Raw genomic sequence first — 21,808 nt, forward strand, 5'->3', positions numbered from 1 at the left:
AGAAGTTTCACAGAATGCTTCTGTGTAGTTTATATTTGAATATATTCCTTTTTCCACTACTACGCTCTTAGCGCTCCAAATGTCCAGTTGCATTTTCTACAGAAAGAGTGTTCAGATCTGCTCAATCAAAAGTATGGTTTAACTCTGTTAGCTGAATGCACAGATCAGAAAGAAGTTTCACCGAATGATTCTGTGTAGTTTATATTTGAAGACATTCCTTTTTCCACTAGTACCCTCTTAGCGCTCCGAATCTCCACTTGCATTTTCTACAAAAAGAGTGTTTCATAACTGCTCAATCAAAAATATGTTTTATCTCTGTTAACTGAATTTACAGATCAGAAATAAGTTTCACAGAATGCATCTGTGTAGTTTTTATTTGAAGATATTCTTTTTCCCAATGTAGGCCTCTTAGCGCTTAGCATGTCCAGTTGCAGTTTCTCCCGAAAGAGTGTTTCAGAACGGCTCAATCAAAAGTAAGGTTCAACTCTGTTAGTTGTATGCACAGAACAGAAAGTATTTTCACAGAATGCTACTGTGTAGTTTATATTTGAATATATTCCTTTTTCCACTATTACCCTCTTAGCGCTCCGAATGTCCACTTGCATTTTCTACAGAAAGAGTGTTCAGAACTGCGCAATCAAAAGTATGGTTTAACTCTGTTAGCTTAATGAACATATCAGACATAAGTTTCACACAATGCTTCTGTGTAGTATTTATTTGAAGATATTATTTTTCCCAAAATAGGCCTCTTAGCGCTGAGAATGTCCAATTGCAGTTTCTACAGAAAGAGTGTTTCAGAACGGCTCAATCAAAAGTAAGGTTCAACTCTGTTAGTTGAATGCACAGAACAGAAAGAATTTTCACAGAATGCTACTGTGTAGTTTATATTTGGATATATTCCTTTTTCAACTATTACCGTCTTAGCGCTCGGAATGTCCACTTGCATTTTCTACAGAAAGAGTGTTCAGAACTGCGCAATCAAAAGTATGGTTTAACTCTGTTAGCTTAATGAACATATCAGTAATAAGTTTCACACAATGCTTCTGTGTAGTTTTTATTTGAAGATATTATTTTTCCCAATATAGGCCTCTTAGCGCTCAGAATGTCCAATTGCATTTTCTACAGAAAGAGTGTTTCAGAAAGGCTCAATCAAAAGTAAGGTTCAACTCTGTTAGTTGAATGCACAGAACAGAAAGTAGTTTCATACAATGCTTCTGCGTAGTTTATATTTGAACATATTCTTTTTTCCACTATTACCCACTTAGCGCTACGAATGTCCAGTTGCATTTTCTACAGACAGAGTGTTTCAAAACTGCTCAATCAAAAGTATGGTTTAACTCTGTTAGCTGAATGCTCAGATCAGAAAGAAGTTTCACCGAATGATTCTGTGTAGTTTATATTTGAAGACATTCCTTTTTCCACTATTACCCTCATAGCGCTCCGAATCTCCACTTGCATTTTCTACAAAAAGAGTGTTTCATAACTGCTCAATCAAAAATATGTTTTATCTCTGTTAACTGAATTTACAGATCAGAAATAAGTTTCACAGAATGCATCTGTGTAGTTTTTATTTGAAGATATTCTTTTTCCCAATGTAGGCCTCTTAGCGCTTAGCATGTCCAATTGCAGTTTCTACAGAAAGAGTGTTTCAGAACGGCTCAATCAAAAGTAAGGTTCAACTCTGTTAGTTGAATGCACAGAACAGAAAGAATTTTCACAGAATGCTACTGTGTAGTTTATATTTGAATATATTCCTTTTTCCACTATTACCCTCTTAGCGCTCCGAATGTCCACTTGCATTTTCTACAGAAAGAGTGTTCAGAACTGCGCAATCAAAAGTATGGTTTAACTCTGTTAGCTTAATGAACATATCAGTAATAAGTTTCACACAATGCTTCTGTGTAGTTTTTATTTGAATATATTATTTTTCCCAATATAGGCCTCTTAGCGCTCAGAATGTCCAATTGCAGTTTCTACAGAAAGAGTGTTTCAGAAAGGCTCAATCAAAAGTAAGGTTCAACTCTGTTAGTTGAATGCACAGAACAGAAAGAAGTTTCATACAATGCTTCTGTGTAGTTTATATTTGAACATATTCTTTTTTCCACTATTACCCACTTAGCGTTACGAATGTCCAGTTGCATTTTCTACAGACAGAGTGTTTCGATACTGCTCAATCAAAAGTATAGTTTAACTCTGTTAGCTGAATGCTCAGATCAGAAAGAAGTTTCACAGAATGCTTCTGTGTAGTTTATATTTGAATATATTCTTTTTTCCACTACTACTCTCTTAGCGCTCCAAATGTCCAGTTGCATTTTCTACAGAAAGAGTGTTCAGATCTGCTCAATCAAAAGTATGGTTTAACTCTGTTAGCTGAATGCACAGATCAGAAAGAAGTTTCACAGAATGATTCTGTGTAGTTTATATTTGGAGACATTCCTTTTTCCACTATTACCCTCTTAGCGCTCCGAATCTCCACTTGCATTTTCTACAGAAAGAGTGTTTCAGAACGGCTCAATCAAAACTAAGGTTCAACTCTTTTAGTTGAACAAACAGAACAGAAAGAAGTTTCACACAATTCTTCTGTGTAGTTTTTATTTGTAGACATTCTTTTTCCCAATATAGGCCTCTTAGCGCTCAGAATGTCCAATCGCAGTTTCTACAGAAAGAGTGTTTCAGAACGGCTCAATCAAAAGTAAGGTTCAACTCTGTTAGTTGAATGCACAGAACAGAAAGAAGTTTCATACAATGCTTCTGTGTAGTTTATATTTGAACATATTCTTTTTTCCACTATTACCCACTTAGTGCTACGAATGTCCAGTTGCATTTTCTACAGACAGATTTTTTCAAAACTGCTCAATCAAAAGTATGGTTAAACTCTGTTAGCTGAATGCTCAGATCAGAAAGAAGTTTCACAGAATGCTTCTGTGTAGTTTATATCTGAATATATTCCTATTTCCACTACTACGCTCTTAGCGCTCCAAATGTCCAGTTGCATTTTCTACAGAAAGAGTGTTCAGATCTGCTCAATCAAAAGTATGTTTTAACTCTGTTAGCTGCATGCACAGATCAGAAAGAAGTTTCACCGAATGATTCTGTGTAGTTTATATTTGAAGACATTCCTTTTTCCACTATTACCCTCTTAGCGCTCCGAATCTCCACTTGCATTTTCTACAAAAAGAGTGTTTCATAACTGCTCAATCAAAAATATGTTTTATCTCTGTTAACTGAATTTACAGATCAGAAATAAGTTTCACAGAATGCATCTGTGTAGTTTTTATTTGAAGATATTCTTTTTCCCAAAGTAGGCCTCTTAGCGCTTAGCATGTCCAATTGCAGTTTCTACAGAAAGAGTGTTTCAGAACGGCTCAATCAAAAGTAAGGTTCAACTCTGTTAGTTGAATGCACAGAACAGAAAGAATTTTCACAGAATGCTACTGTGTAGTTTATATTTGAATATATTCCTTTTTCCACTATTACCCTCTTAGCGCTCCGAATGTCCACTTGCATTTTCTACAGAAAGAGTGTTCAGAACTGCGCAATCAAAAGTATGGTTTAACTCTGTTAGCTTAATGAACATATCAGTAATAAGTTTCACACAATGCTTCTGTGTAGTTTTTATTTGAAGATATTATTTTTCCCAATATAGGCCTCTTAGGGCTCAGAATGTCCAATTGCAGTTTCTACAGAAAGAGTGTTTCAGAAAGGCTCAATCAAAAGTAAGGTTCAACTCTGTTAGTTGAATGCACAGAACAGAAAGAAGTTTCATACAAAGCTTCTGTGTAGTTTATATTTGAACATATTCTTTTTTCCACTATTACCCACTTAGCGCTACGAATGTCCAGTTGCATTTTCTACAGACAGAGTGTTTCGATACTGCTCAATCAAAAGTATAGTTTAACTCTGTTAGCTGAATGCTCAGATCAGAAAGAAGTTTCACAGAATGCTTCTGTGTAGTTTATATTTGAATATATTCTTTTTTCCACTACTACTCTCTTAGCGCTCCAAATGTCCAGTTGCATTTTCTACAGAAAGAGTGTTCAGATCTGCTCAATCAAAAGTATGGTTTAACTCTGTTAGCTGAATGCACAGATCAGAAAGAAGTTTCACAGAATGATTCTGTGTAGTTTATTTTTGGAGACATTCCTTTTTCCACTATTACCCTCTTAGCGCTCCGAATCTCCACTTGCATTTTCTACAGAAAGAGTGTTTCAGAACGGCTCAATCAAAACTAAGGTTCAACTCTTTTAGTTGAACAAACAGAACAGAAAGAAGTTTCACACAATTCTTCTGTGTAGTTTTTATTTGTAGACATTCTTTTTCCCAATATAGGCCTCTTAGCGCTCAGAATGTCCAATCGCAGTTTCTACAGAAAGAGTGTTTCAGAACGGCTCAATCAAAAGTAAGGTTCAACTCTGTTAGTTGAATGCACAGAACAGAAAGAAGTTTCATACAATGCTTCTGTGTAGTTTATATTTGAACATATTCTTTTTTCCACTATTACCCACTTAGTGCTACGAATGTCCAGTTGCATTTTCTACAGACAGATTTTTTCAAAACTGCTCAATCAAAAGTATGGTTAAACTCTGTTAGCTGAATGCTCAGATCAGAAAGAAGTTTCACAGAATGCTTCTGTGTAGTTTATATCTGAATATATTCCTATTTCCACTACTACGCTCTTAGCGCTCCAAATGTCCAGTTGCATTTTCTACAGAAAGAGTGTTCAGATCTGCTCAATCAAAAGTATGTTTTAACTCTGTTAGCTGCATGCACAGATCAGAAAGAAGTTTCACCGAATGATTCTGTGTAGTTTATATTTGAAGACATTCCTTTTTCCACTATTACCCTCTTAGCGCTCCGAATCTCCACTTGCATTTTCTACAAAAAGAGTGTTTCATAACTGCTCAATCAAAAATATGTTTTATCTCTGTTAACTGAATTTACAGATCAGAAATAAGTTTCACAGAATGCATCTGTGTAGTTTTTATTTGAAGATATTCTTTTTCCCAATGTAGGCCTCTTAGCGCTTAGCATGTCCAATTGCAGTTTCTACAGAAAGAGTGTTTCAGAACGGCTCAATCAAAAGTAAGGTTCAACTCTGTTAGTTGAATGCACAGAACAGAAAGAATTTTCACAGAATGCTACTGTGTAGTTTATATTTGAATATATTCCTTTTTCCACAATTACCCTCTTAGCGCTCCGAATGTCCACTTGCATTTTCTACAGAAAGAGTGTTCAGAACTGCGCAATCAAAAGTATGGTTTAACTCTGTTAGCTTAATGAACATATCAGTAATAAGTTTCACACAATGCTTCTGTGTAGTTTTTATTTGAAGATATTATTTTTCCCAATATAGGCCTCTTAGGGCTCAGAATGTCCAATTGCAGTTTCTACAGAAAGAGTGTTTCAGAAAGGCTCAATCAAAAGTAAGGTTCAACTCTGTTAGTTGAATGCACAGAACAGAAAGAAGTTTCATACAAAGCTTCTGTGTAGTTTATATTTGAACATATTCTTTTTTCCACTATTACCCACTTAGCGCTACGAATGTCCAGTTGCATTTTCTACAGACAGAGTGTTTCAAAACTGCTCAATCAAAAGTATAGTTTAACTCTGTTAGCTGAATGCTCAGATCAGAAAGAAGTTTCACAGAATGCTTCTGTGTAGTTTATATTTGAATATATTCCTTTTTCCACTACTACTCTCTTAGCGCTCCAAATGTCCAGTTGCATTTTCTACAGAAAGAGTGTTCAGATCTGCTCAATCAAATGTATGGTTTAACTCTGTTAGCTGAATGCACAGATCAGAAAGAAGTTTCACAAAATGATTCTGTGTAGTTTATATTTGGAGACATTCCTTTTTCCACTAATACCCTCTTAGCGCTCCGAATCTCCACTTGCATTTTCTACAGAAAGAGTGTTTCAGAACGGCTCAATCAAAACTAAGGTTCAACTCTTTTAGTTGAACAAACAGAACAGAAAGAAGTTTCACACAATTCTTCTGTGTAGTTTTTATTTGTAGACATTCTTTTTCCCAATATAGGCCTCTTAGCGCTCAGAATGTCCAATTGCAGTTTCTACAGAAGGAGTGTTTCAGAACGGCTCAATCAAAAGTAAGGTTCAACTCTGTTAGTTGAATGCACAGAACAGAAAGAAGTTTCATACAATGCTTCTGTGTAGTTTATATTTGAACATATTCTTTTTTCCACTATTACCCACTTAGCGCTACGAATGTCCAGTTGCATTTTCTACAGACAGAGTGTTTCAAAACTGCTCAATCAAAAGTATGGTTTAACTCTGTTAGCTGAATGCTCAGATCAGAAAGAAGTTTCACAGAATGCTTCTGTGTAGTTTATATTTGAATATATTCCTTTTTCCACTACTACGCTCTTAGCGCTCCAAATGTCCAGTTGCATTTTCTACAGAAAGAGTGTTCAGATCTGCTCAATCAAAAGTATGGTTTAACTCTGTTAGCTGAATGCACAGATCAGAAAGAAGTTTCACCGAATGATTCTGTGTAGTTTATATTTGAAGACATTCCTTTTTCCACTAGTACCCTCTTAGCGCTCCGAATCTCCACTTGCATTTTCTACAAAAAGAGTGTTTCATAACTGCTCAATCAAAAATATGTTTTATCTCTGTTAACTGAATTTACAGATCAGAAATAAGTTTCACAGAATGCATCTGTGTAGTTTTTATTTGAAGATATTCTTTTTCCCAATGTAGGCCTCTTAGCGCTTAGCATGTCCAATTGCAGTTTCTCCCGAAAGAGTGTTTCAGAACGGCTCAATCAAAAGTAAGGTTCAACTCTGTTAGTTGTATGCACAGAACAGAAAGTATTTTCACAGAATGCTACTGTGTAGTTTATATTTGAATATATTCCTTTTTCCACTATTACCCTCTTAGCGCTCCGAATGTCCACTTGCATTTTCTACAGAAAGAGTGTTCAGAACTGCGCAATCAAAAGTATGGTTTAACTCTGTTAGCTTAATGAACATATCAGACATAAGTTTCACACAATGCTTCTGTGTAGTATTTATTTGAAGATATTATTTTTCCCAAAATAGGCCTCTTAGCGCTGAGAATGTCCAATTGCAGTTTCTACAGAAAGAGTGTTTCAGAACGGCTCAATCAAAAGTAAGGTTCAACTCTGTTAGTTGAATGCACAGAACAGAAAGAATTTTCACAGAATGCTACTGTGTAGTTTATATTTGGATATATTCCTTTTTCAACTATTACCGTCTTAGCGCTCCGAATGTCCACTTGCATTTTCTACAGAAAGAGTGTTCAGAACTGCGCAATCAAAAGTATGGTTTAACTCTGTTAGCTTAATGAACATATCAGTAATAAGTTTCACACAATGCTTCTGTGTAGTTTTTATTTGAAGATATTATTTTTCCCAATATAGGCCTCTTAGCGCTCAGAATGTCCAATTGCATTTTCTACAGAAAGAGTGTTTCAGAAAGGCTCAATCAAAAGTAAGGTTCAACTCTGTTAGTTGAATGCACAGAACAGAAAGTAGTTTCATACAATGCTTCTGCGTAGTTTATATTTGAACATATTCTTTTTTCCACTATTACCCACTTAGCGCTACGAATGTCCAGTTGCATTTTCTACAGACAGAGTGTTTCAAAACTGCTCAATCAAAAGTATGGTTTAACTCTGTTAGCTGAATGCTCAGATCAGAAAGAAGTTTCACCGAATGATTCTGTGTAGTTTATATTTGAAGACATTCCTTTTTCCACTATTACCCTCATAGCGCTCCGAATCTCCACTTGCATTTTCTACCAAAAGGGTGTTTCATAACTGCTCAATCAAAAATATGTTTTATCTCTGTTAACTGAATTTACAGATCAGAAATAAGTTTCACAGAATGCATCTGTGTAGTTTTTATTTGAAGATATTCTTTTTCCCAATGTAGGCCTCTTAGCGCTTAGCATGTCCAATTGCAGTTTCTACAGAAAGAGTGTTTCAGAACGGCTCAATCAAAAGTAAGGTTCAACTCTGTTAGTTGAATGCACAGAACAGAAAGAATTTTCACAGAATGCTACTGTGTAGTTTATATTTGAATATATTCCTTTTTCCACTATTACCCTCTTAGCGCTCCGAATGTCCACTTGCATTTTCTACAGAAAGAGTGTTCAGAACTGCGCAATCAAAAGTATGGTTTAACTCTGTTAGCTTAATGAACATATCAGTAATAAGTTTCACACAATGCTTCTGTGTAGTTTTTATTTGAATATATTATTTTTCCCAATATAGGCCTCTTAGCGCTCAGAATGTCCAATTGCAGTTTCTACAGAAAGAGTGTTTCAGAAAGGCTCAATCAAAAGTAAGGTTCAACTCTGTTAGTTGAATGCACAGAACAGAAAGAAGTTTCATACAATGCTTCTGTGTAGTTTATATTTGAACATATTCTTTTTTCCACTATTACCCACTTAGCGTTACGAATGTCCAGTTGCATTTTCTACAGACAGAGTGTTTCGATACTGCTCAATCAAAAGTATAGTTTAACTCTGTTAGCTGAATGCTCAGATCAGAAAGAAGTTTCACAGAATGCTTCTGTGTAGTTTATATTTGAATATATTCTTTTTTCCACTACTACTCTCTTAGCGCTCCAAATGTCCAGTTGCATTTTCTACAGAAAGAGTGTTCAGATCTGCTCAATCAAAAGTATGGTTTAACTCTGTTAGCTGAATGCACAGATCAGAAAGAAGTTTCACAGAATGATTCTGTGTAGTTTATATTTGGAGACATTCCTTTTTCCACTATTACCCTCTTAGCGCTCCGAATCTCCACTTGCATTTTCTACAGAAAGAGTGTTTCAGAACGGCTCAATCAAAACTAAGGTTCAACTCTTTTAGTTGAACAAACAGAACAGAAAGAAGTTTCACACAATTCTTCTGTGTAGTTTTTATTTGTAGACATTCTTTTTCCCAATATAGGCCTCTTAGCGCTCAGAATGTCCAATCGCAGTTTCTACAGAAAGAGTGTTTCAGAACGGCTCAATCAAAAGTAAGGTTCAACTCTGTTAGTTGAATGCACAGAACAGAAAGAAGTTTCATACAATGCTTCTGTGTAGTTTATATTTGAACATATTCTTTTTTCCACTATTACCCACTTAGTGCTACGAATGTCCAGTTGCATTTTCTACAGACAGATTTTTTCAAAACTGCTCAATCAAAAGTATGGTTAAACTCTGTTAGCTGAATGCTCAGATCAGAAAGAAGTTTCACAGAATGCTTCTGTGTAGTTTATATCTGAATATATTCCTATTTCCACTACTACGCTCTTAGCGCTCCAAATGTCCAGTTGCATTTTCTACAGAAAGAGTGTTCAGATCTGCTCAATCAAAAGTATGTTTTAACTCTGTTAGCTGCATGCACAGATCAGAAAGAAGTTTCACCGAATGATTCTGTGTAGTTTATATTTGAAGACATTCCTTTTTCCACTATTACCCACTTAGCGCTCCGAATCTCCACTTGCATTTTCTACAAAAAGAGTGTTTCATAACTGCTCAATCAAAAATATGTTTTATCTCTGTTAACTGAATTTACAGATCAGAAATAAGTTTCACAGAATGCATCTGTGTAGTTTTTATTTGAAGATATTCTTTTTCCCAATGTAGGCCTCTTAGCGCTTAGCATGTCCAATTGCAGTTTCTACAGAAAGAGTGTTTCAGAACGGCTCAATCAAAAGTAAGGTTCAACTCTGTTAGTTGAATGCACAGAACAGAAAGAATTTTCACAGAATGCTACTGTGTAGTTTATATTTGAATATATTCCTTTTTCCACTATTACCCTCTTAGCGCTCCGAATGTCCACTTGCATTTTCTACAGAAAGAGTGTTCAGAACTGCGCAATCAAAAGTATGGTTTAACTCTGTTAGCTTAATGAACATATCAGTAATAAGTTTCACACAATGCTTCTGTGTAGTTTTTATTTGAAGATATTATTTTTCCCAATATAGGCCTCTTAGGGCTCAGAATGTCCAATTGCAGTTTCTACAGAAAGAGTGTTTCAGAAAGGCTCAATCAAAAGTAAGGTTCAACTCTGTTAGTTGAATGCACAGAACAGAAAGAAGTTTCATACAAAGCTTCTGTGTAGTTTATATTTGAACATATTCTTTTTTCCACTATTACCCACTTAGCGCTACGAATGTCCAGTTGCATTTTCTACAGACAGAGTGTTTCAAAACTGCTCAATCAAAAGTATAGTTTAACTCTGTTAGCTGAATGCTCAGATCAGAAAGAAGTTTCACAGAATGCTTCTGTGTAGTTTATATTTGAATATATTCCTTTTTCCACTACTACTCTCTTAGCGCTCCAAATGTCCAGTTGCATTTTCTACAGAAAGAGTGTTCAGATCTGCTCAATCAAAAGTATGGTTTAACTCTGTTAGCTGAATGCACAGATCAGAAAGAAGTTTCACAGAATGATTCTGTGTAGTTTATATTTGGAGACATTCCTTTTTCCACTAATACCCTCTTAGCGCTCCGAATCTCCACTTGCATTTTCTACAGAAAGAGTGTTTCAGAACGGCTCAATCAAAACTAAGGTTCAACTCTTTTAGTTGAGCAAACAGAACAGAAAGAAGTTTCACACAATTCTTCTGTGTAGTTTTTATTTGTAGACATTCTTTTTCCCAATATAGGCCTCTTAGCGCTCAGAATGTCCAATCGCAGTTTCTACAGAAAGACTGTTTCAGAACGGCTCAATCAAAAGTAAGGTTCAACTCTGTTAGTTGAATGCACAGAACAGAAAGAAGTTTCATACAATGCTTCTGTGTAGTTTATATTTGAACATATTCTTTTTTCCACTATTACCCACTTAGTGCTACGAATGTCCACTTGCATTTTCTACAGACAGAGTGTTTCAAAACTGCTCAATCAAACGTATGGTTTATCTCTGTTAGCTGAATGCTCAGATCAGAAAGAAGTTTCACAGAATGCTTCTGTGTAGTTTATATTTGAATATATTCCTTTTTCCACTACTACGCTCTTAGCGCTCCAAATGTCCAGTTGCATTTTCTACAGAAAGAGTGTTCAGATCTGCTCAATCAAAAGTATGTTTTAACTCTGTTAGCTGCATGCACAGATCAGAAAGAAGTTTCACCGAATGATTCTGTGTAGTTTATATTTGAAGACATTCCTTTTTCCACTATTACGCTCTTAGCGCTCCGAATCTCCACTTGCATTTTCTACAAAAAGAGTGTTTCATAACTGCTCAATCAAAAATATGTTTTATCTCTGTTAACTGAATTTACAGATCAGAAATAAGTTTCACAGAATGTATCTGTGTAGTTTTTGTTTGAAGATAGTCTTTTTCCCAATGTAGGCCTCTTAGCGCTTAGCATGTCCAATTGCAGTTTCTACAGAAAGAGTGTTTCAGAACGGCTCAATCAAAAGTAAGGTTCAACTCTGTTAGTTGAATGCACAGAACAGAAAGAATTTTCACAGAATGCTACTGTGTAGTTTATATTTGAATATATTCCTTTTTCCACTATTACCCTCTTAGCGCTCCGAATGTCCACTTGCATTTTCTACAGAAAGAGTGTTCAGAACTGCGCAATCAAAAGTATGGTTTAACTCTGTTAGCTTAATGAACATATCAGTAATAAGTTTCACACAATGCTTCTGTGTAGTTTTTATTTGAATATATTATTTTTCCCAATATAGGCCTCTTAGCGCTCAGAATGTCCAATTGCAGTTTCTACAGAAAGAGTGTTTCAGAAAGGCTCAATCAAAAGTAAGGTTCAACTCTGTTAGTTGAATGCACAGAACAGAAAGAAGTTTCATACAATGCTTCTGTGTAGTTTATATTTGAACATATTCTTTTTTCCACTATTACCCACTTAGCGTTACGAATGTCCAGTTGCATTTTCTACAGACAGAGTGTTTCGAAACTGCTCAATCAAAAGTATAGTTTAACTCTGTTAGCTGAATGCTCAGATCAGAAAGAAGTTTCACAGAATGCTTCTGTGTAGTTTATATTGGAATATATTCCTTTTTCCACTACTACTCTCTTAGCGCTCCAAATGTCCAGTTGCATTTTCTACAGAAAGAGTGTTCAGATCTGCTCAATCAAAAGTATGGTTTAACTCTGTTAGCTGAATGCACAGATCAGAAAGATGTTTCACAGAATGATTCTGTGTAGTTTATATTTGGAGACATTCCTTTTTCCACTAATACCCTCTTAGCGCTCCGAATCTCCACTTGCATTTTCTACAGAAAGAGTGTTTCAGAACGGCTCAATCAAAACTAAGGTTCAACTCTTTTAGTTGAACAAACAGAACAGAAAGAAGTTTCACACAATTCTTCTGTGTAGTTTTTATTTGTAGACATTCTTTTTCCCAATATAGGCCTCTTAGCGCTCAGAATGTCCAATTGCAGTTTCTACAGAAAGAGTGTTTCAGAACGGCTCAATCAAAAGTAAGGTTCAACTCTGTTAGTTGAATGCACAGAACAGAAAGAAGTTTCATACAATGCTTCTGTGTAGTTTATATTTGAACATATTCTTTTTTCCACTATTACCCACTTAGCGCTACGAATGTCCAGTTGCACTTTCTACAGACAGAGTGTTTCAAAACTGCTCAATCAAAAGTATGGTTTAACTCTGTTAGCTGAATGCTCATATCAGATAGAAGTTTCACAGAATGCTTCTGTGTAGTTTATATTTGAATATATTCCTTTTTCCACTACTACGCTCTTAGCGCTCCAAATGTCCAGTTGCATTTTCTACAGAAAGAGTGTTCAGATCTGCTCAATCAAAAGTATGTTTTAACTCTGTTAGCTGCATGCACAGATCAGAAAGAAGTTTCACCGAATGATTCTGTGTAGTTTATATTTGAAGACATTCCTTTTTCCACTATTACCCTCTTAGCGCTCCGAATCTCCACTTGCATTTTCTACAAAAAGAGTGTTTCATAACTGCTCAATCAAAAATATGTTTTATCTCTGTTAACTGAATTTACAGATCAGAAATAAGTTTCACAGAATGCATCTGTGTAGTTTTTATTTGAAGATATTCTTTTTCCCAATGTAGGCCTCTTAGCGCTTAGCATGTCCAATTGCAGTTTCTACAGAGAGAGTGTTTCAGAACGGCTCAATCAAAAGTAAGGTTCAACTCTGTTAGTTGAATGCACAGAACAGAAAGAATTTTCACAGAATGCTACTGTGTAGTTTATATTTGAATATATTCCTTTTTCCACTATTACCCTCTTAGCGCTCCGAATGTCCACTTGCATTTTCTACAGAAAGAATGTTCAGAACTGCGCAATCAAAAGTATGGTTTAACTCTGTTAGCTTAATGAACATATCAGAAATAAGTTTCACACAATGCTTCTGTGTAGTTTGTATTTGAAGATATTATTTTTCCCAATATAGGCCTCTTAGCGCTCAGAATGTCCAATTGCAGTTTCTACAGAAAGAGTGTTTCAGAAAGGCTCAATCAAAAGTCAGGTTCAACTCTGTTAGTTGAATGCACAGAACAGAAAGAAGTTTCATACAATGCTTCTGTGTAGTTTATATTTGAACATATTCTTTTTGCACTATTACCCACTTAGCGCTACGAATGTCCAGTTGCATTTTCTACAGACAGAGTGTTTCAAAACTGCTCAATCAAAAGTATGGTTTAACTCTGTTAGCTGAATGCTCAGATCAGAAAGAAGTTTCACAGAATGCTTCTGTGTAGTTTATATTTGAATATATTCCTTTTTCCACTACTACTCTCTTAGCGCTCCAAATGTCCAGTTGCATTTTCTACAGAAAGAGTGTTCAGATCTGCTCAATCAAAAGTATGGTTTAACTCTGTTAGCTGAATGCACAGATCAGAAAGAAATTTCACAGAATGATTCTGTGTAGTTTATATTTGGAGACATTCCTTTTTCCACTATTACCCTCTTAGCGCTCCGAATCTCCACTTGCATTTTCTACAGAAAGAGTGTTTCAGAACGGCTCAATCAAAACTAAGTTTCAACTCTTTTAGTTGAACAAACAGAACAGAAAGAAGTTTCACACAATTCTTCTGTGTAGTTTTTATTTGTAGACATTCTTTTTCCCAATATAGGCCTCTTAGCGCTCAGAATGTCCAATTGCAGTTTCTACAGAAAGAGTGTTTCAGAACGGCTCAATCAAAAGTAAGGTTCAACTCTGTTAGTTGAATGCACAGAACAGAAAGAAGTTTCATACAATGCTTCTGTGTAGTTTATATTTGAACATATTCTTTTTTCCACTATTACCCACTTAGCGCTACGAATGTCCAGTTGCATTTTCTACAGACAGAGTGTTTCAAAACTGCTCAATCAAAAGTATGGTTTAACTCTGTTAGCTGAATGCTCAGATCAGAAAGAAGTTTCACAGAATGCTTCTGTGTAGTTTATATTTGAATATATTCCTTTTTCCACTACTACGCTCTTAGCGCTCCAAATGTCCAGTTGCATTTTCTACAGAAAGAGTGTTCAGATCTGCTCAATCAAAAGTATGTTTTAACTCTGTTAGCTGCATGCACAGATCAGAAAGAAGTTTCACCGAATGATTCTGTGTAGTTTATATTTGAAGACATTCCTTTTTCCACTATTACCCTCTTAGCGCTCCGAATCTCCACTTGCATTTTCTACAAAAAGAGTGTTTCATAACTGCTCAATCAAAAATATGTTTTATCTCTGTTAACTGAATTTACAGATCAGAAATAAGTTTCACAGAATGCATCTGTGTAGTTTTTATTTGAAGATATTCTTTTTCCCAATGTAGGCCTCTTAGCGCTTAGCATGTCCAATTGCAGTTTCTACAGAAAGAGTGTTTCAGAACGGCTCAATCAAAAGTAAGGTTCAAATCTGTTAGTTGAATGCACAGAACAGAAAGAATTTTCACAGAATGCTACTGTGTAGTTTATATTTGAATATATTCCTTTTTCCACTATTACCCTCTTAGCGCTCCGAATGTCCATTTGCATTTTCTACAGAAAGAGTGTTCAGAACTGCCCAATCAAAAGTATGGTTTAACTCTGTTAGCTTAATGAACATATCATTAATAAGTTTCACACAATGCTTCTGTGTAGTTTTTATTTGAATATATTATTTTTCCCAATACAGGCCTCTTAGCGCTCAGAATGTCCAATTGCAGTTTCTACAGAAAGAGTGTTTCAGAAAGGCTCAATCAAAAGTAAGGTTCAACTCTGTTAGTTGAATGCACAGAACAGAAAGAAGTTTCATACAATGCTTCTGTGTAGTTTATATTTGAACATATTCTTTTTTCCACTATTACCCACTTAGTGCTACGAAAGTCCAGTTGCATTTTCTACAGACAGAGTGTTTCAAAACTGCTCAATCAAAAGTATAGTTTAACTCTGTTAGCTGAATGCTCAGATCAGAAAGAAATTTCACAGAATGCTTCTGTGTAGTTTATATTTGTATATATTCCTTTTTCCACTACTACTCTCTTAGCGCTCCAAATGTCCAGTTGCATTTTCTACAGAAAGAGTGTTCAGATCTGCTCAATCAAAAGTATGGTTTAACTCTGTTAGCTGAATGCACAGATCAGAAAGAAGTTTCACAGAATGATTCTGTGTAGTTTATATTTGGAGACATTCCTTTTTCCACTAATACCCTCTTAGCGCTCCGAATCTCCACTTGCATTTTCTACAGAAAGAGTGTTTCAGAACGGCTCAATCAAAACTAAGGTTCAACTCTTTTAGTTGAACAAACAGAACAGAAATATGTTTCACACAATTCTTCTGTGTAGTTTTTATTTGTAGACATTCTTTTTCCCAATATAGGCCTCTTAGTGCTCAGAATGTCCAATTGCAGTTTCTACAGAAAGAGTGTTTCAGAACGGCTCAATCAAAAGTAAGGTTCAACTCTGTTAGTTGAATGCACAGAACAGAAATAAGTTTCATACAATGCTTCTGTGTAGTTTATATTTGAACATATTCTTTTTTCCACTATTACCCACTTAGTGCTACGAAAGTCTAGTTGCATTTTCTACAGACAGAGTGTTTCAAAACTGCTCAATCAAAAGTATAGTTTAACTCTGTTAGCTGAATGCTCAGATCAGAAAGAAGTTTCACTGAATGCTTCTGTGTAGTTTATATTTGAATATATTCCTTTTTCCACTACTACGCTCTTAGCGCTCAAAATGTCCAGTTGCATTTTCTACAGAAAGAGTGTTCAGATCTGCTCAATCAAAAGTATGGTTTAACTCTGTTTGCTGCATGCACAGATCAGAAAGAAGTTTCACCGAATGATTCTGTGTAGTTTATATTTGAAGACATTCCTTTTTCCACTATTACCCTCTTAGCGCTCCGAATCTCCACTTGCATTTTCTACAAAAAGAGTGTTTCATAACTGCTCAATCAAAAATATGTTTAATCTCTGTTAACTGAATTTACCGATCAGAAATAAGTTTCACAGAATGCATCTGTGTAGTTTTTATTTGAAGATATTCTTTTTCCCAATATAGGCCTCTTAGCGCTCAGAATGTCCAATTGCAGTTTCTACAGAAAGAGTGTTTCAGAAAGGCTCAATCAAAAGTCAGGTTCAACTCTGTTAGTTGAATGCACAGAACAGAAAGAAGTTTCATACAATGCTTCTGTGTAGTTTATATTTGAACATATTCTTTTTTCCACTATTACCCACTTAGCGCTACGAATGTCCAGTTGCATTTTCTACAGACAGAGTGTTTCAAAACTGCTCAATCAAAAGTATAGTTTAACTCTGTTTGCTGAATGCTCAGATCAGAAAGAAGTTTCACAGAATGCTTCTGTGTAGTTTATATTTGTATATATTCCTTTTTCCACTACTACTCTCTTAGCGCTCCAAATGTCCAGTTGCATTTTCTACAGAAAGAGTGTTCAGATCTGCTCAATCAAAAGTATGGTTTAACTCTGTTAGCTGAATGCACAGATCAGAAAGAAGTTTCACAGAATGATTCTGTGTAGTTTATTTTTGGAGACATTCCTTTTTCCACTAATACCCTCTTAGCGCCCCGAATCTCCACTTGCATTTTCTACAGAAAGAGTGTTTCAGAACGGCTCAATCAAAACTAGGGTTCAACTCTTTTAGTTGAACAAACAGAACAGAAAGGAGTTTCACACAATTCTTCTGTGTAGTTTTTATTTGTAGGCATTCTTTTTCCCAATATAGGCCTCTTAGCGCTCAGAATGTCCAATTGCAGTTTCTACAGAAAGAGTGTTTCAGAACGGCTCAATCAAAAGTAAGGTTCAACTCTGTTAGTTGAATGCACAGAACAGAAAGATGTTTCATACAATGCTTCTGTGTAGTTTATATTTGAACATATTCTTTTTTCCACTATTACCCACTTAGTGCTACGAATGTCCAGTTGCATTCTCTACAGACAGAGTGTTTCAAAACTGCTCAATCAAAAGTATGGTTTAACTCTGTTAGCTGAATGCTCAGATCAGAAAGAAGTTTCACAGAATGCTTCTGTGTAGTTTATATTTGAATATATTCCTTTTTCCACTACTACGCTCTTAGCGCTCCAAATGTCCAGTTGCATTTTCTACAGAAAGAGTGTTCAGATCTGCTCAATCAAAAGTATGTTTTAACTCTGTTAGCTGCATGCACAGATCAGAAAGAAGTTTCACCGAATGATTCTGTGTAGTTTATATTTGAAGACATTCCTTTTTCCACTATTACCCTCTTAGCGCTCCGAATCTCCACTTGCATTTTCTACAAAAAGAGTGTTTCATAACTGCTCAATCAAAAATATGTTTTATCTCTGTTAACTGAATTTACAGATCAGAAATAAGTTTCACAGAATGCATCTGTGTAGTTTTTATTTGAAGATATTCTTTTTCCCAATGTAGGCCTCTTAGCGCTTAGCATGTCCAATTGCAGTTTCTACAGAAAGAGTGTTTCAGAACGGCTCAATCAAAAGTAAGGTTCAACTCTGTTAGTTGAATGCACAGAACAGAAAGAATTTTCACAGAATGCTACTGTGTAGTTTATATTTGAATATATTCCTTTTTCCACTATTACCCTCTTAGCGCTCCGAATGTCCACTTGCATTTTCTACAGAAAGAATGTTCAGAACTGCGCAATCAAAAGTATGGTTTAACTCTGTTAGCTTAATGAACATATCAGAAATAAGTTTCACACAATGCTTCTGTGTAGTTTGTATTTGAAGATATTATTTTTCCCAATATAGGCCTCTTAGCGCTCAGAATGTCCAATTGCAGTTTCTACAGAAAGAGTGTTTCAGAAAGGCTCAATCAAAAGTCAGGTTCAACTCTGTTAGTTGAATGCACAGAACAGAAAGAAGTTTCATACAATGCTTCTGTGTAGTTTATATTTGAACATATTCTTTTTGCACTATTACCCACTTAGCGCTACGAATGTCCAGTTGCATTTTCTACAGACAGAGTGTTTCAAAACTGCTCAATCAAAAGTATGGTTTAACTCTGTTAGCTGAATGCTCAGATCAGAAAGAAGTTTCACAAAATGCTTCTGTGTAGTTTATATTTGAATATATTCCTTTTTCCACTACTACTCTCTTAGCGCTCCAAATGTCCAGTTGCATTTTCTACAGAAAGAGTGTTCAGATCTGCTCAATCAAAAGTATGGTTTAACTCTGTTAGCTGAATGCACAGATCAGAAAGAAGTTTCACCGAATGATTCTGTGTAGTTTATATTTGGAGACATTCCTTTTTCCACTATTACCCTCTTAGCGCTCCGAATCTCCACTTGCATTTTCTACAGAAAGAGTGTTTCAGAACGGCTCAATCAAAACTAAGGTTCAACTCTTTTAGTTGAACAAACAGAACAGAAAGAAGTTTCACACAATTCTTCTGTGTAGTTTTTATTTGTAGACATTCTTTTTCCCAATATAGGCCTCTTAGCGCTCAGAATGTCCAATTGCAGTTTCTACAGAAAGAGTGTTTCAGAACGGCTCAATCAAAAGTAAGGTTCAACTCTGTTAGTTGAATGCACAGAACAGAAAGAAGTTTCATACAATGCTTCTGTGTAGTTTATATTTGAACATATTCTTTTTTCCACTATTACCCACTTAGCGCTACGAATGTCCAGTTGCATTTTCTACAGACAGAGTGTTTCAAAACTGCTCAATCAAAAGTATGGTTTAACTCTGTTAGCTGAATGCTCAGATCAGAAAGAAGTTTCACAGAATGCTTCTGTGTAGTTTATATTTGAATATATTCCTTTTTCCACTACTACGCTCTTAGCGCTCCAAATGTCCAGTTGCATTTTCTACAGAAAGAGTGTTCAGATCTGCTCAATCAAAAGTATGTTTTAACTCTGTTAGCTGCATGCACAGATCAGAAAGAAGTTTCACCGAATGATTCTGTGTAGTTTATATTTGAAGACATTCCTTTTTCCACTATTACCCACTTAGCGCTCCGAATCTCCACTTGCATTTTCTACAAAAAGAGTGTTTCATAACTGCTCAATCAAAAATATGTTTTATCTCTGTTAACTGAATTTACAGATCAGAAATAAGTTTCACAGAATGCATCTGTGTAGTTTTTATTTGAAGATATTCTTTTTCCCAATGTAGGCCTCTTAGCGCTTAGCATGTCCAATTGCAGTTTCTACAGAAAGAGTGTTTCAGAACGGCTCAATCAAAAGTAAGGTTCAACTCTGTTAGTTGAATGCACAGAACAGAAAGAATTTTCACAGAATGCTACTGTGTAGTTTATATTTGAATATATTCCTTTTTCCACTATTACCCTCTTAGCGCTCCGAATGTCCACTTGCATTTTCTACAGAAAGAGTGTTCAGAACTGCGCAATCAAAAGTATGGTTTAACTCTGTTAGCTTAATGAACATATCAGTAATAAGTTTCACACAATGCTTCTGTGTAGTTTTTATTTGAAGATATTATTTTTCCCAATATAGGCCTCTTAGGGCTCAGAATGTCCAATTGCAGTTTCTACAGAAAGAGTGTTTCAGAAAGGCTCAATCAAAAGTAAGGTTCAACTCTGTTAGTTGAATGCACAGAACAGAAAGAAGTTTCATACAAAGCTTCTGTGTAGTTTATATTTGAACATATTCTTTTTTCCACTATTACCCACTTAGCGCTACGAATGTCCAGTTGCATTTTCTACAGACAGAGTGTTTCAAAACTGCTCAATCAAAAGTATAGTTTAACTCTGTTAGCTGAATGCTCAGATCAGAAAGAAGTTTCACAGAATGCTTCTGTGTAGTTTATATTTGAATATATTCCTTTTTCCACTACTACTCTCTTAGCGCTCCAAATGTCCAGTTGCATTTTCTACAGAAAGAGTGTTCAGATCTGCTCAATCAAAAGTATGGTTTAACTCTGTTAGCTGAATGCACAGATCAGAAAGAAGTTTCACAGAATGATTCTGTGTAGTTTATATTTGGAGACATTCCTTTTTCCACTAATACCCTCTTAGCGCTCCGAATCTCCACTTGCATTTTCTACAGAAAGAGTGTTTCAGAACGGCTCAATCAAAACTAAGGTTCAACTCTTTTAGTTGAGCAAACAGAACAGAAAGAAGTTTCACACAATTCTTCTGTGTAGTTTTTATTTGTAGACATTCTTTTTCCCAATATAGGCCTCTTAGCGCTCAGAATGTCCAATCGCAGTTTCTACAGAAAGACTGTTTCAGAACGGCTCAATCAAAAGTAAGGTTCAACTCTGTTAGTTGAATGCACAGAACAGAAAGAAGTTTCATACAATGCTTCTGTGTAGTTTATATTTGAACATATTCTTTTTTCCACTATTACCCACTTAGTGCTACGAATGTCCACTTGCATTTTCTACAGACAGAGTGTTTCAAAACTGCTCAATCAAACGTATGGTTTATCTCTGTTAGCTGAATGCTCAGATCAGAAAGAAGTTTCACAGAATGCTTCTGTGTAGTTTATATTTGAATATATTCCTTTTTCCACTACTACGCTCTTAGCGCTCCAAATGTCCAGTTGCATTTTCTACAGAAAGAGTGTTCAGATCTGCTCAATCAAAAGTATGTTTTAACTCTGTTAGCTGCATGCACAGATCAGAAAGAAGTTTCACCGAATGATTCTGTGTAGTTTATATTTGAAGACATTCCTTTTTCCACTATTACGCTCTTAGCGCTCCGAATCTCCACTTGCATTTTCTACAAAAAGAGTGTTTCATAACTGCTCAATCAAAAATATGTTTTATCTCTGTTAACTGAATTTACAGATCAGAAATAAGTTTCACAGAATGTATCTGTGTAGTTTTTGTTTGAAGATAGTCTTTTTCCCAATGTAGGCCTCTTAGCGCTTAGCATGTCCAATTGCAGTTTCTACAGAAAGAGTGTTTCAGAACGGCTCAATCAAAAGTAAGGTTCAACTCTGTTAGTTGAATGCACAGAACAGAAAGAATTTTCACAGAATGCTACTGTGTAGTTTATATTTGAATATATTCCTTTTTCCACTATTACCCTCTTAGCGCTCCGAATGTCCACTTGCATTTTCTACAGAAAGAGTGTTCAGAACTGCGCAATCAAAAGTATGGTTTAACTCTGTTAGCTTAATGAACATATCAGTAATAAGTTTCACACAATGCTTCTGTGTAGTTTTTATTTGAATATATTATTTTTCCCAATATAGGCCTCTTAGCGCTCAGAATGTCCAATTGCAGTTTCTACAGAAAGAGTGTTTCAGAAAGGCTCAATCAAAAGTAAGGTTCAACTCTGTTAGTTGAATGCACAGAACAGAAAGAAGTTTCATACAATGCTTCTGTGTAGTTTATATTTGAACATATTCTTTTTTCCACTATTACCCACTTAGCGTTACGAATGTCCAGTTGCATTTTCTACAGACAGAGTGTTTCGAAACTGCTCAATCAAA

This window comes from Symphalangus syndactylus, chromosome 17 (genome assembly GCF_028878055.3).
Source record: "Symphalangus syndactylus isolate Jambi chromosome 17, NHGRI_mSymSyn1-v2.1_pri, whole genome shotgun sequence".
Taxonomy (NCBI): Eukaryota; Metazoa; Chordata; class Mammalia; order Primates; family Hylobatidae; genus Symphalangus; species Symphalangus syndactylus.